General features: G+C 36.0%; 1 protein-coding gene across 5 annotated transcripts in view; it reads left to right on the forward strand.

Moving 5' to 3' along the window:
• LOC120537069 (activating transcription factor 7 interacting protein) overlaps nucleotides 1-20,091 on the forward strand; it is a 178,107-nt gene that overhangs the window by 70,983 nt on the left and 87,033 nt on the right. Inside the window, exon 1 of one of the 5 annotated variants that reach the window (XM_039765694.1) lies at nucleotides 13,439-13,625. The exons of 3 other annotated variants lie outside the window; for them this stretch is intronic. The gene's annotated coding sequence lies outside the window, so the exon portion shown is untranslated. Of the gene's footprint in view, nucleotides 1-13,438; nucleotides 13,626-20,091 lie in introns of those variants that run through there. One more of the 5 variants, XM_039765695.1, reaches the window with a different exon arrangement.

Here is a 20,091-nt window from a genome sequence, read left to right on the forward strand (position 1 = left end):
TCTGGTCACTGGTGGGCCACTCAAGGACATTCACAAAGTTTTCCTGAACCCACTCCTTTGATATCTTGGCTGTGTGCTTAGGGTCGTTGTCCTGCTGAAAGATGAACCGTCGCCCCTGTCTGAGGTCAAGATCGCTCTGGAGCAGGTTTTCATCCAGGATGTCTCTGTACATTGCTGCAGTCATCTTTCCCTTTATCCTGACTAGTCTCCCAGTTCCTGCCATTGAAAAACATCCCCATAGCATGATGCTGCCTTCACCATGCTTCACTGTAGGGATGGTATTGGCCTGGTGATGAGCGGTGGCTGGTTTCCTCGAAACGCGACGCCTGGCATTCACACCAAAGAGTTCAATCTTTGTCTCATCAGACCAGATAATTTTGTTTCTCATGGTCTGAGAGTCCTTCAGGTGCCTTTTGGCAAACTGCAGGTAGGCTGCCATGTGCCTTTTACTAAGGGATGGCTTCCGTCTGGCCACTCTACCATACAGGCCTGATTGGTGGATTGCTGCAGAAATGGTTTTCCTTCTGGAAGGTTCTCCTCTCTCCACAGAGGATTTCTGGCGCTCTGACAGAGTGACAATCGGGTTCTTGGTGACCTCCCTGACTAAGGCCCTTCTCCCCCGATCGCTCAGTTTAGATGGCCGGCCAGCTCTGGGAAGAGTCCTGGTGGTTTCAAACTTCTTCTACTTACGGATGATGGAGGTCACTGTGCTCATTGGGACCTTTTTCTGTAATCTTCCCCAGATTTGTGCCATGAGACAATCCTGTCTTGGAGGTCTACAGACCATTCCTTTGACTTCATGCTTGGTTTGTGCTCTGACATGAACTGTTAACTGTGAGACCTTATATAGACAGGTGCGTGCCTTTCCAAATCATGTCCAATCAACTGAATTTACCACAGGTGGACTTCAATTAAGCTGCAGAAACATCTCAAGGATGATCAGGGGAAACAGGATGCACCTCAGCTCAATTTTGAGCTTCATGGCAAAGGCTGTGAATACTTACAGTATGTACATGTGCTTTCTCAATTTTTTTGCTTTTTAATAAATTTGCAAAAATCTCAAACTTTTTTCACATTGTCATTATGGGGTGTTGTGTGTAGAATTCTGAGTAAAAAAATTAATTTAATCCATTTTGGAATAAGGCTGTAACATAACAATGTGGAAAAAGTGATGCGCTGTGAATACTTTCCGGATGCACTGTACATCTTATAAGTGTGAGCTCTTTTTATATCTGACCATGCCTCTCCAATTTTGGAGGTGGTTATGCCCTATAAAACGATTTCTAACTGATGATTAAATCACTAATGCTACCTAATAAGGGCTTTATAAAATTAATTTCCATTTAATTTGATATTTTCTTAGAGGAAAACACTGTAGATAGTATTAAGGGAATACATTACCTTGTATATTTAATTTTTAAACAATTGCAGACAAAATGGGCACCCCAGCTGATTACTGAGATTTCAAGAAATGAACAAGAAATTTAGATCACTAAATGAGGCACACTGGTTGCTTCTGCAATTGAAACTTAAACTTTTGACTACAAAAGAAACAGAGCAGCTAATATTTAAGTCAAAACACTATCCTTATTAACATGCGGAAAAGGTGCAATAAAATTTTAGCACAATACAGGGTGGTCCAGATCTAATTAGGCAGAACCAAATCATCTGGATAAGTTTCATTTATGCAGGGACGATTCCAGTTTGGCGCGAAGACCATTCATCTTGTCATCAGTTTGCACACTTCTCGATGGTCTGGGATTTTTTGTGTGATATTTTTTTTTTTCGATGTAAAAAACGTAAGTTATAGCATAATGAAAATTGCATAATTAGACCTGGACCACCCTATAGATGCAAAAACAGGACGTTTGTAATGCAGTGACAATGACGAAAAATGCAACTGGAAAAAATAGAGCAGAAAGAAATGGCTAATGCATTTAAGAGATATAAGATTTTTGCAATGTAGCCAATCTGAAGTTTAGGCCAATGACTTAATTTGATAAAATACTCAGTTTGATTCTCTTCCTGCATAACAGCTTGATAAACCTCTGAGGTTCTTTGAAATTCATGATGTCAAACTTATCCAAAGGATTTTAAAATTTTTTTGCATGTCACCTACGGGGCTCCGTAGAATGTATTAAATTAGTGTTGAAATTATCATTAAAACATAATCTATAATGTCAATAGTAAATTTGTTGTCTGATATTTTTATTCATATTAACTTTCAAATAAATCTCCAACTAAAGGTTTGTGTGGAACTTGGCATATTTTTAAGCCTGTACTTTCCCACCTTTTTAAGGAGTAGTTGAAATGACAGTAAAAGTCGGTTGGGGTGTGTAAGTGATGAAGTGTGCAGTGTGGCGACAGGTTGTTTGGTACACTAAAATCGGCCGTATTACATGCTGTACATATTTAACATCAATAATGATTCTCAGAAGTTGATGTTACTCATTATTTTTATGAATAAGTCGGTAAGATACTGAATGCAAACTCTGTAGTATTTAGTGTTTTGAGTGCACAAGTCCACAATTAAAGATGAAGAATAAGAAAGCAGTGCCAGGTTTTTACTATTCTGTGCCATTCATTCCATCTTGTCCTCAGATTAACAGTATTCTGTGAACAGAACAACATTATTTAGTGTCATTAGTCAAGTGCTTTTTTTTTTCTTTCTCACATGAAGAATGTGTAAAGGAGAGAGAGAGAAAGATACTGATAGGAATTAAATTTCTGAAGTCATTATGTTTTAATAAATAGTGAGCTGTGACCAATTTTTCTTTTTTCAGAATTGTAACGGGACATTGAATGCAGTCAATATGAAGTAACCCATGCACACACAAATCATGTGCATATGTAACAGAAGTCCATCAATCTGCCATCTGCCAGGAGGGGCCAATACTGGGTGAAAAATGTAATGCTTCATAATACTTATTGAACACAAAGCAGGAAATAAACCCAGTGGGTTTAACAGTTTATTGCAGAACAGTTGGACACACATATAAGCACTCGCTTAGGCTGCAGACTCACAAATCAGAAATAGCCTTCTGATTTACAGGCTAACGTTATGTACAACCTTGATAAATGGAAATTAAGTAGGTGAGTTCAGTAAAGGATAGGTTTTTTGAGTAAAACGCAAGAAAAAAATCACTGCAAAGTTGCACATTTTCTTCTAGTTCACCACAAGAGTTAGGTTTTAACCTAGCCTACCATTATTTAAACACCATCTTCCAAAATAATGTATATGCCTTGCAAATTGTACTGTATGTGTTAACCCGAATCTTTAGGATTGTTGTCAAAAAACAGCTAAGAAACTTTACAAATGAGAAACAACTATGCAGTTCCTTCCATTATAGACAAGTGCTCTTAGTTGATTAAACACTTTTTGTAATATATAGATAAACTAGCAAAATACCCGCGCTTCGCAGCAGAGAAGTAGTGTGTTAAAGAAGCAATGAAAAGAAAAGGAAACATTTTGAAAATAACGTAACCTGATTGTCAATGTAATTGTTTTGTCACTGTTGTGAGTGATGAGTGTTGTTGTGTTATATATATATATATATATATATATATATATATATATATATATATATATATATATATATATATATATATATATATATATATATATATATATATATATATATACTGTTCTTCAAAGTCACCAAAGCGCCGTGCAAACTCAGTGCTAATAACTCTAGCCGCAATAACTTGCAGCATCATAAGGTAGACTTGATTAACGCGTAAGCGCTGCATTATGGGATCTGTAGTTTATTGTGTTACCAGCTTCATATACCCGGGCATTAATAACAATAATACATTATATAAAATGATCTCGGGCGGATATAATTACACGCCGGGCGGATGTGGCCCGCCCTTGAGTTTGACACATATGGACTAAATAGAACTTGAAAAGATATTTCAATTGTGATCGCACAATTCAGATAGAGTTGACGCAAGACTACAGCCTGCATGCCTCAATGAGTCATCCTCCCTCGCTCTTATTTTTTACCGTTCATCTAATGAATACACTGAGTATGGCTTTACCAAAACAATCATTGATGGCGAATAAAGTATCCATTATTCGAGTATGTAGAGCGGATATATATATATATATATATATATATATATATATATATATATACATATATATATATATATACATATATATATACATATATATACCAGCGTATCACATGAGAAGTAGTGTGTTAAAAAGGTAGAAAAGAAAAGGGAACATTTTAAAAATAACGTAACATGACTGTCAATATACAGTATTTGTTTTGTGAGTGTTACTGAGTGTTGCTGTCATCAAGGATTTGATTATCATTATTTCTTTCAATCAGGTTCGTATTTGTAGGATGTGTTGTGTTCAAGTTACATTCCGTGTTTGTCAATCGTTGTAAAGATGACAGGTTTCATTCATCGATTAGTTTCTTACTGCATCAATAAACAGCTCGTCTTCTTCTTTATCTGAGACCTGACACACTGCATGCACGGGTTTTTTACACTGTCTTCCTTTAGCGGGACATTGACTTTTTCCACCGTGTGCTTTGTTTCCACAGTCGCTGCATTTATGAATATGCTTATCAGGCGCTTCATATTTTTGCTGCCTTTTAATTGTGTAATTCGGTTTTGTTCAGCTCTTTGGAACTGTTGCTTTTATCTGTGCACTCGTCAGTTCACGTGAGCCACTCGGTGTACTTGCATCGAAGGTTCCCAGCTGTGCTGGTGCCATCTCGTGCTATGTCCATAGCTTTATTTAATGTTACCTTAGTCCTGGCACTTAAAACTTTCTCTCGCAGTTTCGCTGAGTTTGTGTCAAACACCACCCTGACCATCTCATCTTCCTCTCCATAAGCACAGTCCTTCACCCGTGAATATTTACCCGTGGCAGTTTGCTATTGGATTGCCGCTGACGGACGGCCTTATATGGGCAGGCACTAAATTACAAATGCCAGCGCAGCCTGTCTATGAACTTAATTTAAAGTGTAGGTTTACATCGTGCTTTGTTTCCGAAGTAGCAGAACTCATGAATATGGTTGTATATGTCACTCGCTCGCTTCTTATTGTTTCGCTGCCTTCTCAATTATATAATGCATGTTTTCTTGAGCGCTTTTTTGAGGTCTTCCTGGTTTTCTATGTACTGCGTGATTACGTGGGAGGCATGATGATGTCACACGAAACTCCGCCCCCACGGCGTTGAAGCTCATCTCCATTACAGTAAATGGAGAAAAACTGCTTCCAGTTATGACCATTACGCGTAGAATTTCGATATAAAACCTGCCCAACTTTTGTAAGGAAGCTGTAAGGAATGAACCTGCCAAATTTCAGCCTTCCACCCACACGGGAAGTTGGAGAATTAGTGAGTGAGTGAGTGAGGGAAGGCTTTGCCTTTTATTAGTATAGATTACAATGTTTATAACAAAAATCCATTATCCTCATGAATATCTGCTTTCCACACTTTCTCATTAAATTAAGCACTATCATTTAACACCAGTCTTAAACCATAAGTTAATTATTTATAATCATCTTTATAACACTGATGATTACAAATTTTGGTGGCAGTGCAAACTAGTGCTATTAGTACAACCTTACACAATCTACGTATGTTATAGGCAGAGCTCCTAGCATAATTTATAAGGTATGATTTCGGCTAAGCCGTCTAATCATTCCAATAATCGAATACTAAATTACTCTTTTGTTGTAGCCCTGATTAATTTATACTACCTCTGAAGCATTAGTCTATATTAATTATGTAACCTCAGATTATTTCAAACTAAAATGAAGAATCAGATAGCTATGTCTATTATCGCCAGTAATTTTTTGATTGTATCAGACTGTTAGCTTTCTCCCTCCTGGAACAGTCAAGGATGAAAGAAATCATAAGGGAAGGGCTTCAGCAGAAAATATGTGCGCATGGAGGATATAGTGCTTTATGCATCGGACCCACATTCATCTATGCCATTGGTTAGAATTTTTCTAGTTATTTGAGTAAAATTTGTTTTTTCTAGTGAATTCTTTTAGACACTAGAACAAGATAGATCAGTTTTCATTGATTTTACCAGAGCAACTTAAATGATTAATGAGTAGTTATTACAAGGAAACCAACATCTTTTTTTAAGGGAATACTCAGCCCATAAATATTTTTTTTATACATGTGTTAGCCATGTAGGTTGTACTGATGACTGAGAGAACAAAAGTCATGTTTTCATTCAAACTGGACGGAACAAAAATTGATATAATAGAAACCAATAGTGACCAATGTTGTACAACAGCAAATGTTGTGAAAATCCATTGTCCATTGAGAAAAGAAAAAAATTCTTACTTTATTCGTGATGCATAATCCATATGTTAGTTATCCACTCATAAGCTCAAAATGAGTGCGAGACTGCATGTTAACCACTGTGCAACTGTGCTTCAAAAAACAAGACGCAAACAGAATGATAACCATAGACTCATTCACAGACTGTGTCATTGTGCTAATATACTTACCAACTTGGAGGACACATTGAAGTGTTCCATTGTTTGAATTCCCATCACCAGGTGCCTCGTGTATAAAGGGTGCGTACGCACAAAAATGTTGCGTAAGAACTTTTCCACATTCAAATCGCAATGTATTAAACCTAAACTTGGCGTAAAGCTGCATTTCTCAACCTTTAAGTATTTGCGACCCGAGTTTTCATAAGTTTAAATCGCGCCCCCTTAACATTTTTTTGAAATGTAGATGCATATTTTATTATACCTACTTAACTTTTAACGACATTTATCTAACTCTATAATTATTGTTCTAATATCAGAATGTAGTTTAATTTGTTTTGGTTTCAACAGATTTTTTTTCATATTTTTGATTCTTGTTTTCTTTTTTTTCACATCTTCGCGCCCCTCTTTTTGTTACTTCACACCCCCCTAGGGGGGGGGCCCACAGGTTGAGAACCACTGGTGTAAAGCCATGCACATTTCCACGGTAGCTCATACCCTGATGTACACAAATTCTCTACTCGGTTTTGCAGAGTGGCGGCACCCAGCATCAAAGCAGTGCTACTGTTCCTGTGTGCTTATCCATTCTTTTTTAGATCCACATCCCTGACGCGGGTTTATAAATACACTGAAATTAACCGCATATTGTTTATTAGTTTAATGCATCTGATTGTAATTAACCTGTAACAATATAATGGTCCACAGAATGGTCAAACTATTCCAAATACCATAACTGCTTTAGCATTGTTACTCTCACTGCACCTCAGATCGAACATCGGATCATCTTTTTCCATATTACTCTCACTGCACCACTCAGAGTATTTATATCACTGTATCTGAGTGTGAATCACAGCTGTACAACAGCTGATCGGAAAAGAGAATTATCGGTATACAGCATCAAGCACATGCTGTCTCAGCCATGCTGTCTATTGAACTGCTGTCATATGACAAATGCTTCAGAGCCTTTACTGTACTGACCTCGCAGTTCAGAGACAGTTTCATCCCAAGAACTCTAAATGCAATCAGTCCATCGAAGTGCTCCATGTAGAACTGTTTGTACTTATTAGTACAATCACCTCAGTCTAAACTTGCACTACAGTTATAATATTGCACAACCTGAGCCACTTTATAAAGCGTGTATTTACATATGATGACGTTATCATTTTTAAGATGAAATGCAGCAAAATAAGTTTATTATACAGATAAAACTTTACACGGTGCCGCTGTGCTAGCGAGCCGCTCTCGATCCGTTCCCGGATTGTTCCTGCCTCGTGCTGTATTCTTGATGATGCTGATGCAACACTGGAAGGATAGATGGATAGAATAATTAAACACATACTATGAAGATATTTCGATGTTCCTTAAAAGTTTTGAAGAATCAGCGTTCTAAAGTTACAATGGCTTAACGTCTATTACAGATCTGATTGTGTGGCGATTGGGTATTTTGAGAAAGAAAAGTAAGGACAGGAATTGAAGGTTAGTACGTTTGAAAGAGACAGTACTGCTACAATAAAATATTTCAACAAAGGTAGCACATGGCGCAGCAAGCATCTTGTGTGAGACATGAACAATCACTGTGCCACCGTGTTCCCATTTTTAATAACGTGCTTTAACTCCTGTCATCATGAAAATGATATCACGTATAAATCTCAGTATTTTAATTATTCAGAGAGCTGTAATATCACGAATGTAATGGATTCTGTGTCCTGTCGGAGGAAGAGAAAGCCCGAAAGCACATAGTGATTCACACACACAGAGCACATAGAAGATCAAATACAAAACAAAGTATTTAATGTGCTACTTTAGTTACGATGGGATTGATAAACTAGTAAATTTAACGATTTTAAGGTTAAGTTTACAATGTTCTACTTTAGTATTAATTCTTAATGACAAAGTAAACTACGTGATTAAAGTGGAAATTTAGAGATTAAAGTTTCATGCTTTCCCCCCCCCCACTGTGTGCCTTTTTTTTTTTTCTCTGTACCCTAATGAGCTTTCATATGACACTCAGTAGTTGGGCTACGACTCTCCTTTTCACGGCAACTTTGATATGTGACAACTTCTTTTTTTTATTTTGGGTACTGTGTGACTTTGTGAAAATGAGCTTTCCAGTTTGTCTGACACGCTATGTCACTCAATCAACTTCGTTTTGTTGTTTATACCACTGTTTAAACCAACAAATAGTACATTTTTCTTTGCCTCCACTTGGTACTCGCTGAAATTCTTCTATTTTCCCTCTTGCTTTTGCCTTTTCACAAATGCTGAGCTTAAGGGCTATTTATATTGATTTTCATATTCAAAGAGGCATAATTCTGGGAGGAGTTGGGGCGGGACAGCAGGCACTTGCACGTGCGTTACTTTTCATGCCGCCTGGAATTTATGTAGCAGAAGAATGTGGAAGTTGGCATACGCACAGATTTATGCATCTGGATTTTTTTGTGCGTAAGCACATTTACACTTTAGTCTGTATGCCATGCTATAGTGTGACTTCTATGCACGGTAGTATACATGAGGCCACAGATGTTGCAAAATTGTATTTTGTTTTGTTCCATGAAGAAGATAGAAATACTTCGTAAACAACAGTAATTTTTTCTTTATTATTTCACAAATTAGCATGTGTTTTTCTTCTTGGGTAGGGGGAGGGCTCCTTTTAAGGTTTGTTTTGAGATCCTAGCTGGGCAACATGGCTAATTATGCATGTAAATTAGCCATATATCTGGGTGTAAGCCAAAGGGATCTGTGTCGTAAGTCTTTTGGCAGTATTAATAATGTTCTCATTATAGCCAGCTAATGTGCCCCCTAATGAAAATAATACAAGGTTTTCATTTTTGGAAGGCTGAAGTACTGATAGGGTGTTGACTTCACTAATGCTTAAAGTAGCTCAGCAGTGATCTTAAAAGTATAGATGCATGAAAGTTCTAAGCATTGCTGCTACAGTTATGTAATATATACCCAAATAGATTTATAGATTGCTAAAAGTTTGTCTATCCGTCACACAAAAAGGCAAACAACTGGTACTTAACCCCGACCTTAGTTTTAATTGACAGCTATTGATGTGACACACATAATGCGACCCCAGAAATGGAAGTGCAGGCTTCCTTGCCACATAATTGGACTTTGGATCCTTCTCATGGCACATGGAAGCACAGGCATGCACACTGCCTGACAGGAATGCATCCTTTGTGCTTGCACAAGGTGCTGACAGTCAAGCACATTGCATGGCCGACTTACTGGTTTCAGCATAAACACAGGTCCCCTGCAGGATACACAAAGCAGGTATGATTCCAATCGGGAAAACAACTGCTGCCTTTACATGATGCTGAAAGTGAAGAACAAGGAAGTGAAGAACAGGCTGAATGATAACCAAAAGGCATACACTCCAATTGCAAAACCAAGTGCACATACCAAAGTGAGTGGTCAACCCCACGACACAAGCATCGTAAACACAAAAACAAACAGTCCTACACAGCCTAAGAACTAGTGGTCTAAGTTTCCTCTGCAATGTTATTCCCAGGAAAGACTGGCCACGAAAGCAGCTGACATTTTAATTAAACAAAAAAAATGCAGCAACAACATGGCATGACCTAGGGTTCTGTTTTCCATGAGAGGTGCTGCTCTCTCTGTACCAGCTTGAACACAATTCATGTAACATTTATTTTTACAATTTTCTACATTTTAGAATAATAGTGTAAATAAAACTACAGCTCCCTCCACAATTATTGGCACCCTCGGTAAAGACAAGTAAAAACAATGAATTACCTTAATCTTGCACTGAAAAAAATGAGTTAATTTAACCTTAAGTTGAAGTAAATTCATTCTTTGTGGGAAATCCCCCTTTCCCCTTCAAGAAATATTTTTTAACTAAACCAAATCTTATAACGTTGGTGATCATATAGCAGGTAATTGAAGTACCCTGACGCAAAACCCCATTGAAAACCTGAGCTGAAGAGGAGAATGCACAAGAGAGATGATCTGCAGAGATTCTGTAAAGAGGAATGGTCTCGGATTGCCTGCTGTATCCTTATTATTCAGCCTTAAGATGTTATAGGAGAAGGCTCTACTGTTTTATTGGAATATGCAGGTGGTTTTAGATGCATTTATGCCAGTATTCATGGCACATTTGGTTAAAATAATTATTTCTTGATGAATTATTTTTCCTCAGAATAAATGTACTTCAGTTAAAAGTTGGATTTCTCATTTTTTTCAGTGTAAGATTATGGTATTTTTTTTTATAACCAGTTAATTATTAATCTTTACCAGGAGTACAAATAATTGTGAAGAGGGTTATGTAATTTTTTCCTTATGTACCCTTTATATTATAATCTGAGTATTTTTTCAGATTAATGGTCAATACTGTACTTGTCAAAAGTTTCACCCACAATAGTACTATACCTCACCGCTCCATACTCTTAACCAGTTCAGCAGCAGTCATGATTGATTGGCTAAACAATATATTATTAATTATGTAATAGTAATGAGACAGAAGAAATGACAATATATTTCCATTACGTTATAGGATGTGCAGGTATGGGCTTTTAGCCTGTGGCAAGATTGTAATAAACAAAGCTGGATCAGAAAATGGATTAATGGAAGTAATTTCAGCTTGGTTTAAATTAGCTATTATTTTATATGATATTTACTGTACCCCAACGTGAACAAGTGCTTCAATAGTTAAACCAACACAAACATACAGGTATTTGTAGTGTGTGCCTTGCATATCTGGCTCAGACAGGCTTCTGCTCTGATTTGAAGCCACTGTCAATTGCAAGAAATAAAATGTAGTCTTATTAAACCAAGAAAAAGATTTTTTTTATCCTTTTTAAAGGCTGTTTAACATATGCGTAGACAAAGCCATAACATTGTACAAAGTGAACTCATTGACATTACCATAATATGTAGGTTGAATACAGCCTGTGAATACTTTTTCTTTCATCTAGTAAAGGAGACTTCTGCCAAGGTAACCTGCCTTAAACCTATAATATTTCATAATTTTATTACTGCAAAATTAAAGGTATATAAAAAAAGTCTGTATTTAAACATCCAGAATGAATCTGCTTAAATGTATTATTATCATTATTCAAATACGTTTATAAGTAAGCAATTTATTTAATGTTTCATTTTTGTTTTAGTCCTAAAATATTTTTAATGGTGAGTATTCACATTTAATTAACATATGCACCCAAAACCATAAATGTACTGTGTGTAGTTGTTAGCCAATTAATGCTTCAAGTCAAATAAGGAGATAAAGCAACTCTATCAGGGTCAAGAAGAGTGATATAAACGAATGTAGCAGTTTTATGGTTTATTATCTCTTGTGATTGCCACCAGGCTACATTGTTAAATGTTTAAATAACGTTTAATGAATGAATAATATATTTGACGCATTGTATTTAAAAAAAACACTCACAGGCCTTGTTAATCCATCTCAGGATCGCAATGGAATTGGAGCTTTTCCCAGCCGCTTTGGCTACAATGTTGGAGAAAGTATTTAAATTGGAGACATTTCATTTATATGTTTGGTATGTTTTTAACATTGTCATAAAATTCTCTGTATATATAAGCGAATGCTATCTTTTTTGAGGAAATTAATTACAAAGGATAATATAGTGTTTATGGAACAAATTTTTATTCTTTATGTAGTAGAAGTTATCTGTCCATGAAGTGTTTACATTTTGGTCTAAGAAGCAACTTCTATAAAATAAATAGTAATTGGGTTAAATCAGAATGTTTTTTTGTTTTTTTTAACAATGGATATTTAAGCCTTCCTTTCACATTGATTGCTCAATATCCTGCTTCCAGGTAGTTGATGTCATTGCTTTCTATCTGTCCATTAGTCACTACGCCAGGCATTTTGTAGTCTTCAATGCAATAAATAATTTTGTGGCAGATTTATAGCACACATAAATAAAATGTAAGTAATTTTAAGACTACAAGTCAGATACATAGCGGATGGTGTACAATTGCTGCTTCCCTTTGCTCCTCCGATTACACTTTGTACAGATCAGTGCATTAGCATAGTTAAGTACTTTTAACTAGCTAAGTCAAATCAGTGTTCACACGGGTTTGCCAGCTCTGTTTTGCAAGGGTTCTCATTTCCATTCCTTATGGAACTTCTGTCTCATGAGCTCCCTCCCCCAACTGCTGTCTAAAATACATTGTCACATTCAAAACCTAGCAGGCTTTAGGCTCTGAGTGAAAGATAATCTCTGGCATGGATTTAATTCTGACTCCAGAGCAACCTGCTGTTCTTCTTAAATGTCTTTCTTTGTACTGTAACAATTTAACGCAATCTTCTTTCTGATGAGTTGACATTTGATTTTTTTTCTGCACATTTCAGAAATAGAAAAATGCATATGTGCAGTTGTTTTGCTGATGACCACCTTTCAGTTTCTTTAAGCATCATTAAAACTAAGGCCATTTAATTTAAGAATATGTCTTTTTCTCTTGATGAATTCGAGGCATGAGGTTATGCCTCTTTGTAGATATTTTAGTAGTCTTGGTACAAAATGTACTTTTGCATTTCTAAATTTTAACATTTTATTTCTTCTAACAGAAGTATCTAAACAAAATTAAAAGGGTAATCAGACATTGTAGACATTGATTGTTCTTCAGTCATTAAATAAAATGTGTGCTTATTTTAGCAAATTTTTAAAATTACTTCAACAAGAATGATTCAGAGGGATATTAGCAATGAGCCATTGCTTGACAGCATTTAGATTCAGCATGAAATTTTTAGATTTCTGCTTTTTCTTTGTAGGAAACAGTGTTTTGTCTTTTTGTGTTCTCTCTTCACACTCTGCTCTCCCTCTTTCTTGCTCTCTTTTTCTTTGTCTCAGTCTCTCTTTCTATGTTACACACAAAGCAGGCACACACACCCTTCCTGAGACAATCATTTTAAGGCACACCACGTGGCATTGGTTTGCTAGCTAAATGATTGTTGTACTGGCTGCCAAACGGCTGTGTCAGGCTGTAGTTAAGACTGACTACAGTGTCTGTGGGGTGGAGCTTGTGCACAAAGCCTTCCACTGCTGCTAAACCAAGCAGATGAAGCCTGCTGCTTATGTGCACATTGCTGTCGACATACACAAGAGTAACAGGCTAGGCCTGTGCTAACCAGCTAACCAGACTAAGTAAGTGAAGATCCACATTGTGTGAGTAATAGCGCTTGATTTCCTTTTTCTTTTTTGTTTTTCTTTTGTAAAAGCAATCCTCAAGTATATATTTTTTTTTCTGTTTAAAGCATTTTGTGAGTTGTGCGTGTTTGCTTTTTTATTTCTTTTTTTAGTGCTTTTTCTTTTTTTTTTTTTGGCTGTTTCTCTCTTAGATTTGTTTTTGAGGCCTGCTGCAAAGCAGAGTCCTCCCTTAAAGGTGGGTATAATTTTAAGTGGTAAGGCTAGGAAAAAGGTAACAACAATTGAAGTTTTTATTTTTCATATTGGTCTATTCTGTTGACTTGGAGAACATAAACATACCCTTTTTTGGATATCAAATAATGTATGAATTAAAATGGCTGCACAAAATGTAGTCTTACTGTCTGTACACAAAATGTCTGCCACTGTAAGATGTTGAGGTGTTACTTCCTCTTTGGGGTGGTAATGGTGTATTTGTGTGTTTCATGGTAGGTAGTAATACAAATTGTGATTACAACAGTACAAAGCAGTTTAATTCGATCAGTTTGCTTTAACAGTAAAATTAAGAGCCTGCTTTATAATGACTTCAAAACAACAGTTTATCAACTTAAGATTGTATGCACTTTACTCCTGTTCTGTACTATTAATGCTACAGTCCACAAATAAATTTTAATTTTTTTCTTTTACCTGCTTTTAAACTGACACCAGAAAGCTGTGGAAACAGAACGAAAAAAAAAACAAACTTTAACACAGTTTGGACAACATGGACTGGATAATGTGATTTCTTCTGCGGCTGTTGAATGACTGAAGCAAAGTGACTGCTTCACGGTTTTATCTGCTGGGATCTTCAAATAAATTATTTACACTGTGTATGCTTTAAAGTAGATGGCTTTATGGAGATAATACTTAATTCTCTTTTTTATTATTAAAGTATGTTTTTAAGCAACCATGATAAGAACCCATATAAGGAACAAATACAAATTGGTGCAGTCATGGTGTGAGTGTAGAAAGTGAGGGTGCTTTACTGCTCAGTCTTCTGTGACTACAAGAAAGTGTTCTGAAAATGGATTGAAATGAACCTATTGCAACATCTGTCATTTATAGAAGAAATCTCTCATGTCATAACAGCCTAAAGCATTGCAATATAAAATGAGTATTGCATTCCAAATCAAACTTTTTTTTTTGAGGGGGGACCATAAAAAATATCCACAGAAGCATTCTTATACTGTAGAATTTTGTACAGTTTAGATTTTTACTATTGTTATAACTGGTAGAAGACAACCTGTTTCTTCCAAGATAGAACAGAAGAGTTTATTACTATAAAGAGAGATAGAGAGATGCAAGTCTATTATATTTCTGATGTTGCATCTGGAGTCTAATTGTGAAGAAATGTCAGCTATCATTTTAACCCAAGTTAACTTGCTATTAAATACAGTTGAAAACAAACTTCCACTCTCCACCTAAAGACAAGAATTTTGACTTTGAATGAGTTGGATAACACAGTCTCTGTGTTCTTTACTAAATACAGCATTAGAAATATGTTTTTTGTGAAACATTCTGTTAGATTAATAAATGTGCACAAATTGAGTTTACATGCTGTTCCAGAAACCATGCCTGAACAAATGTTTGGCCATCAGCTGAAGCCTTTTAAAGCAGGAGTCCATTGAGAATCTTGTCTTCCTGCCCCGTCTGATTCACTGAGTGTACCAGTATTTCAAAAAATTGTGCAGACACTCCTTTAAAGTAGGTAGCTCAAAGTATTGTAAACACATTACTATAATCTTTGCCGTCTGCATAGGTCTCAATGTCATGGGTTCCTAAAAATAGACAATTTCCTCCTGCATTCAAATTCCAGAGCAAAATATGAGAAAATACCTTTTCATACCTGTGATGGTATTTTTCATCAGGTTTAAGAAGTTTATGCTCAACAGTTCTACTCTTATCCAAATAAACACAGATTTTGCTCATGAGTGGGGTTTGCTAGATTTCACTGTACAATGTAATAGTTCCTAATATACGTAACCTTACACAGTTATAAATACTACCTTAAGTGCTACAAGATTAGAAAAGATATGTTTACGCTGTAATCATACCCAAGTCCTTATATTTAGTTGTTTATTACCTCATTTGAAAAGAGCATGTGGTCAAAAAATAAAGCTGACCCAATCCAGCCTGTCTAAAATGACATCAGTTCTGGCCTTTGACTGCATCTGATAGTTTATAACAGGGTTGGAAGTAGAAGTGACATGATGTTATAGGTACAGTCCTTTTAGGTTCTTGATACAATACAATTTTAGTGCACAATTGGCTGCCATTTTTATAATTGTTGAGACTGTAGTGTTCCCAAATACAGTGGAACCTCGGTTCACGACCGTAATTCATTCCAAAACTCTGGTCGCAGCCCGATTTGGTCGTGACCTGAAGTAATTTCCTCAATGGGATTGTATGTAAATACAATTAATCCGTTCTGGACCATACGTGCTCTATGTAAATGCATTTTTTTTTAAAGATTTTTAATCACAAAAATAGTTACTTATACCATAGACACAGGGTAATAGTAAACTAAATGTAAAAACATTAAATAACACTGAGAAAACCTTGTACAGAGAAAACTAACATTGCAAGAGTTCCCTCTATAGACTTACGAACCGATTGGTATAAACACTTTTTTTTTTTTTTTTTATTTTAATGAGTTTTAAGCACAGGGAGAAAAATGAACATTTGAAAAATCCATCATTTATACAAAACTAACCATAAACAACCAAGAAAACTAACCTTGCATGAGTCGAGTTCTGGCATGAAGGAAGTGATGAGGAACTGGGTGGATAGGAGATTACAGTTTTGAGGTAAAGTCTGTGAAGATATGGGTTCACTGTATGCTCCCATCTCGCTTACAGGAGCCCTCAAACCCGTCACTGTTGGTAATGTTACCGATGAGCACGACAGTGAGGCACTACAATGGAGTAATCGGATGGCGCAAAAAGTGCCAAGTGCTTTTCTTAAAATCAACAAAACAACAATCAAAAACAAAGTCCAAATTAAAGTGGAGTGCTTTCAGAATCCTTCAATAAATGATCCCATAAAAACAGAAGTGAAGTGGAGGTTAAAATCCAATAGTAAAAAGTCTTCATTAAATACGAGATTAAAACAATGCTCAAAGCATCTCTTTAAAAACAAGCCAGGTGCAGTCTTTAACTGCCTTCTTGGCCTTACTGCCTTCTTTAACTGCGCGCTCTCTCTCTCACGCGCTTGCTTGCTTGCTCACTGCACAGGGAGAGACTGAACACGTGCGGAAATCATCGTCGTCTACAAACCGGAAGGGAAACTGGCTTGTTCGTCACCCAAGTGTGTGGTCGTGAACAGATGCAAAAGTTTGACAAACTTTTTGGTCATAACCTGATTTGTACGTGGCCCGAGACGTTCGTGACCCGAGGTTCCACTGTAGAATGATTTAGGTGTATTATATTGGGCTTAATCTCACCCCTTTTAATTTCTATAGCTACAGTATTCTAGCTTGTGCTGACTGCACTTTGCTAGAAAACGTTAAGACCACTTGTCATGTGAAGAAATATCCTCAGGTGTGTAAGGTGACCCTGAGCAGATTGTGACAAATAATTGTATAAAGAAAAGGCAAATACAAATGAAAAATGAAAAAAAAAACTGGATATTGGAGGGAATTTTCATTCACTTGTGAGTAGGTTTGTTAATGGTAATTGTATGCAGAGGTTAAACAAGCCAATTAGTCTTTATGCATTATGTGGCCTATGTAGTCAGTCACTTTTTAAATTTTTATTATAAATATCACAATGCTATCAACACAAAAAGCATTGATTCTATTGAAGACTATCCCTTTCAAAATTGTAGGGAATCCAACTTGTAAAATACACTGAAATACAATGAATATTCATGTTGCGCATTTTATAGCAAAATTTTTTTTAATATCTTGAAATTAAGAAATTAAATGATTATTTTTTCAATGTGTGTCATGCTTTGGAGCAGGTTGCATTTCTTTCCTTGACCATTTGTTAAATCTTAATATAGCATCAGAAGGTTGGGCATGGGGTGTCAATACAGGTAATAGATGTTCCAATACAAACATACTGTATTCTTAATTATTGTTAATAGATCTAAAATAAAAAAAAAAAATCTTGTAATGAGCACAAAGGCTGAAGAGACACAGACATGCACAGAATGAGTCATTTGAACCCTTATTCTAAGAAGTATGTTATTTTACACAAAATGGGCAAACCTGGGGGACCTCCTCATTCTGGCTCTCCTCCTCCTCATCTGCTGCTGGAAATGTTAGACCACCTGGCAATTGCAGCACTTCTGTTAAAATTACTTATTATGTGAGGTGTCCATCCTCAGGACAGTGATCTATAGATAGCTGTGTAATATAAGGAATACTTGTAGGGATTTTTTTTTCATTCAGGTGGGTGACTATACTTGTAAGTGTTTAAGTACTCAATAGTAAACGCTGCACATTGCTGGCTCCATGGCATCAATAAGTACTTGCCTCAGCTGGCTGTGCCAATATTCTTTCCTTTTACTGTACTAAATTATTTGCAAAAACTCCAGCTCTTCAAGACTTCAGACTCTACCACTAAATAAACCAGTGGTGGAGCTGCCACTAAAGAGTGATCTCATTAGCCTACTGGTACTCCAGAACATCAACAGCATATATAAGTAAGCCGTCAATGCCATTGTTGGATAATGGCCAGTATTTTTTCAGCAATGACATTTGTCAAATGTGCAGTAAAGCGCAGATGCAGAAGAAGATAGAGGTAATGATGCAATATGTGGCCTGTACTAAAGGATGAGAATAAATAAACATTTGAGGAACCCAAGCTTAGTGAAAAACGTAATTCTAATAAACCTGTGCCTATCTTAATTATTTTGATAATTAAAACTGATAACTATCCATAGAATTCAAAAGGAGTGATAATTAACAACAGATGGCAAGAGTAAATTGTTTTTAATGAAACCAGAATTATTACTGCTTTGTGAAATCACATTCCCTGTTGAGCATGTTTCGTAGTCGCGATCATGCCAGAATATACTTGTGATTGAAACCCCTTCTTGCCCTCACCTCTTAACGCCTTAATTGGCCATTTGATTTCATTTAGTTTTTGTACAGTTAATGTGTGGTGTTAATACATTAAATATGTTTCCTTTGCTTTTACTTGAGGGCAAATTCTGCACAGTTGAATTGGCATGAGTTAAAATACAATATGCCTTTGCATTGCATTTCAAATTGATTCCATTATTGCACAACATATTGAAAAGCAATGAAACATTTGATTTATTTCTTTTTAATTTTGAAAACAAAAAGGCTTACCAAAATTAAGATAATTTACACATTGGATCTTCCATTGAGTTCTAGCTACAATTGTAACTGAAATGTATAACTATTGGAAGCAATGCATATGTTGACATGGTAGCCTGTGGCTCATTATGGCTATTCACTGCCACTGAAGTATCAAATCGCATTAATTTGTTAATATTTTTTTTACATGTGTATGTTTTCTTTTTTTGGGGGGGAATGGGAGCAGCCAGAAAAGGCAGAACCTCTTTGACTTTTCTGCTGCTTGCACTTTGAGACTAGTTGCAAAAATAAACTAAAAGCATGCATTAAATAGGTATGTATATTACCTAATAAAAAAGTTAACTTTGTGACAAGTCCAGGTAATGTCCAGTTATTAAAAAATATTATATCATCACTTGACACAGTAATTTATCCCACAGCAGTTTGTGAGAAACTCTCCCGCAGGGAGGATCTATGCTGAGGCTCTCAGTTTTCAGGTCATACTGGGACATGACTTGCCAGAGTTTATTACATCATCTCGGAAAGATAAAATGTTACTGAATATTGTTAATGTCTTAAAAAAATGTTATACCCAAGGTTTACATACAGAGGTCAACTGATGAGTCTCCCTTTCCCAAGTAAATAGGAAGTAAAAGCTCCTTTATTTGCATTTATCTCCATTCAGAGAGCCTGCCCATATTAAACTGGATTGAAGCATCATGTGAAGCAGGACCTGATTAAATTCCCAGATCAAAGTGTAATGTTACGCCTGGGATTTTCGTTGGTCTGTTTATGTAGACAGTGCTGTAATATTGCAGGTTTAAACATACAAAATTGTATGCTTTGATGTTAATGCAGGTCAACCAGTTTATGAAAGGGTCAATAAGAGTGTTTTTGTTATGTTGCTCATGAAAATTGAGTAATTTCTACAGAATCTTGTATGTGCTTTGATACTGTATGATAGTTGGTTTCTTTAGTGCAATTTAATAATAAAAAAAAAAAAAAAACTTTCCACAGAAAACAATTAGGTCAGTGAAATGAATGATGCACATATAAAGTGGACTTTTTTGAAAATGTCTGAAAACTGGCTCAGTGTCTCAACTATTTTAAGTCATGTTTTCATATTAAAGTTTGTTGAAAGCTGTTTTGCAGATGAAAGGATAGCATCTGTTAAAGGATGTT

The sequence above is a fragment of the Polypterus senegalus genome, chromosome 10, assembly GCF_016835505.1.
Source record: "Polypterus senegalus isolate Bchr_013 chromosome 10, ASM1683550v1, whole genome shotgun sequence".
Classification (NCBI taxonomy): Eukaryota; Metazoa; Chordata; class Cladistia; order Polypteriformes; family Polypteridae; genus Polypterus; species Polypterus senegalus.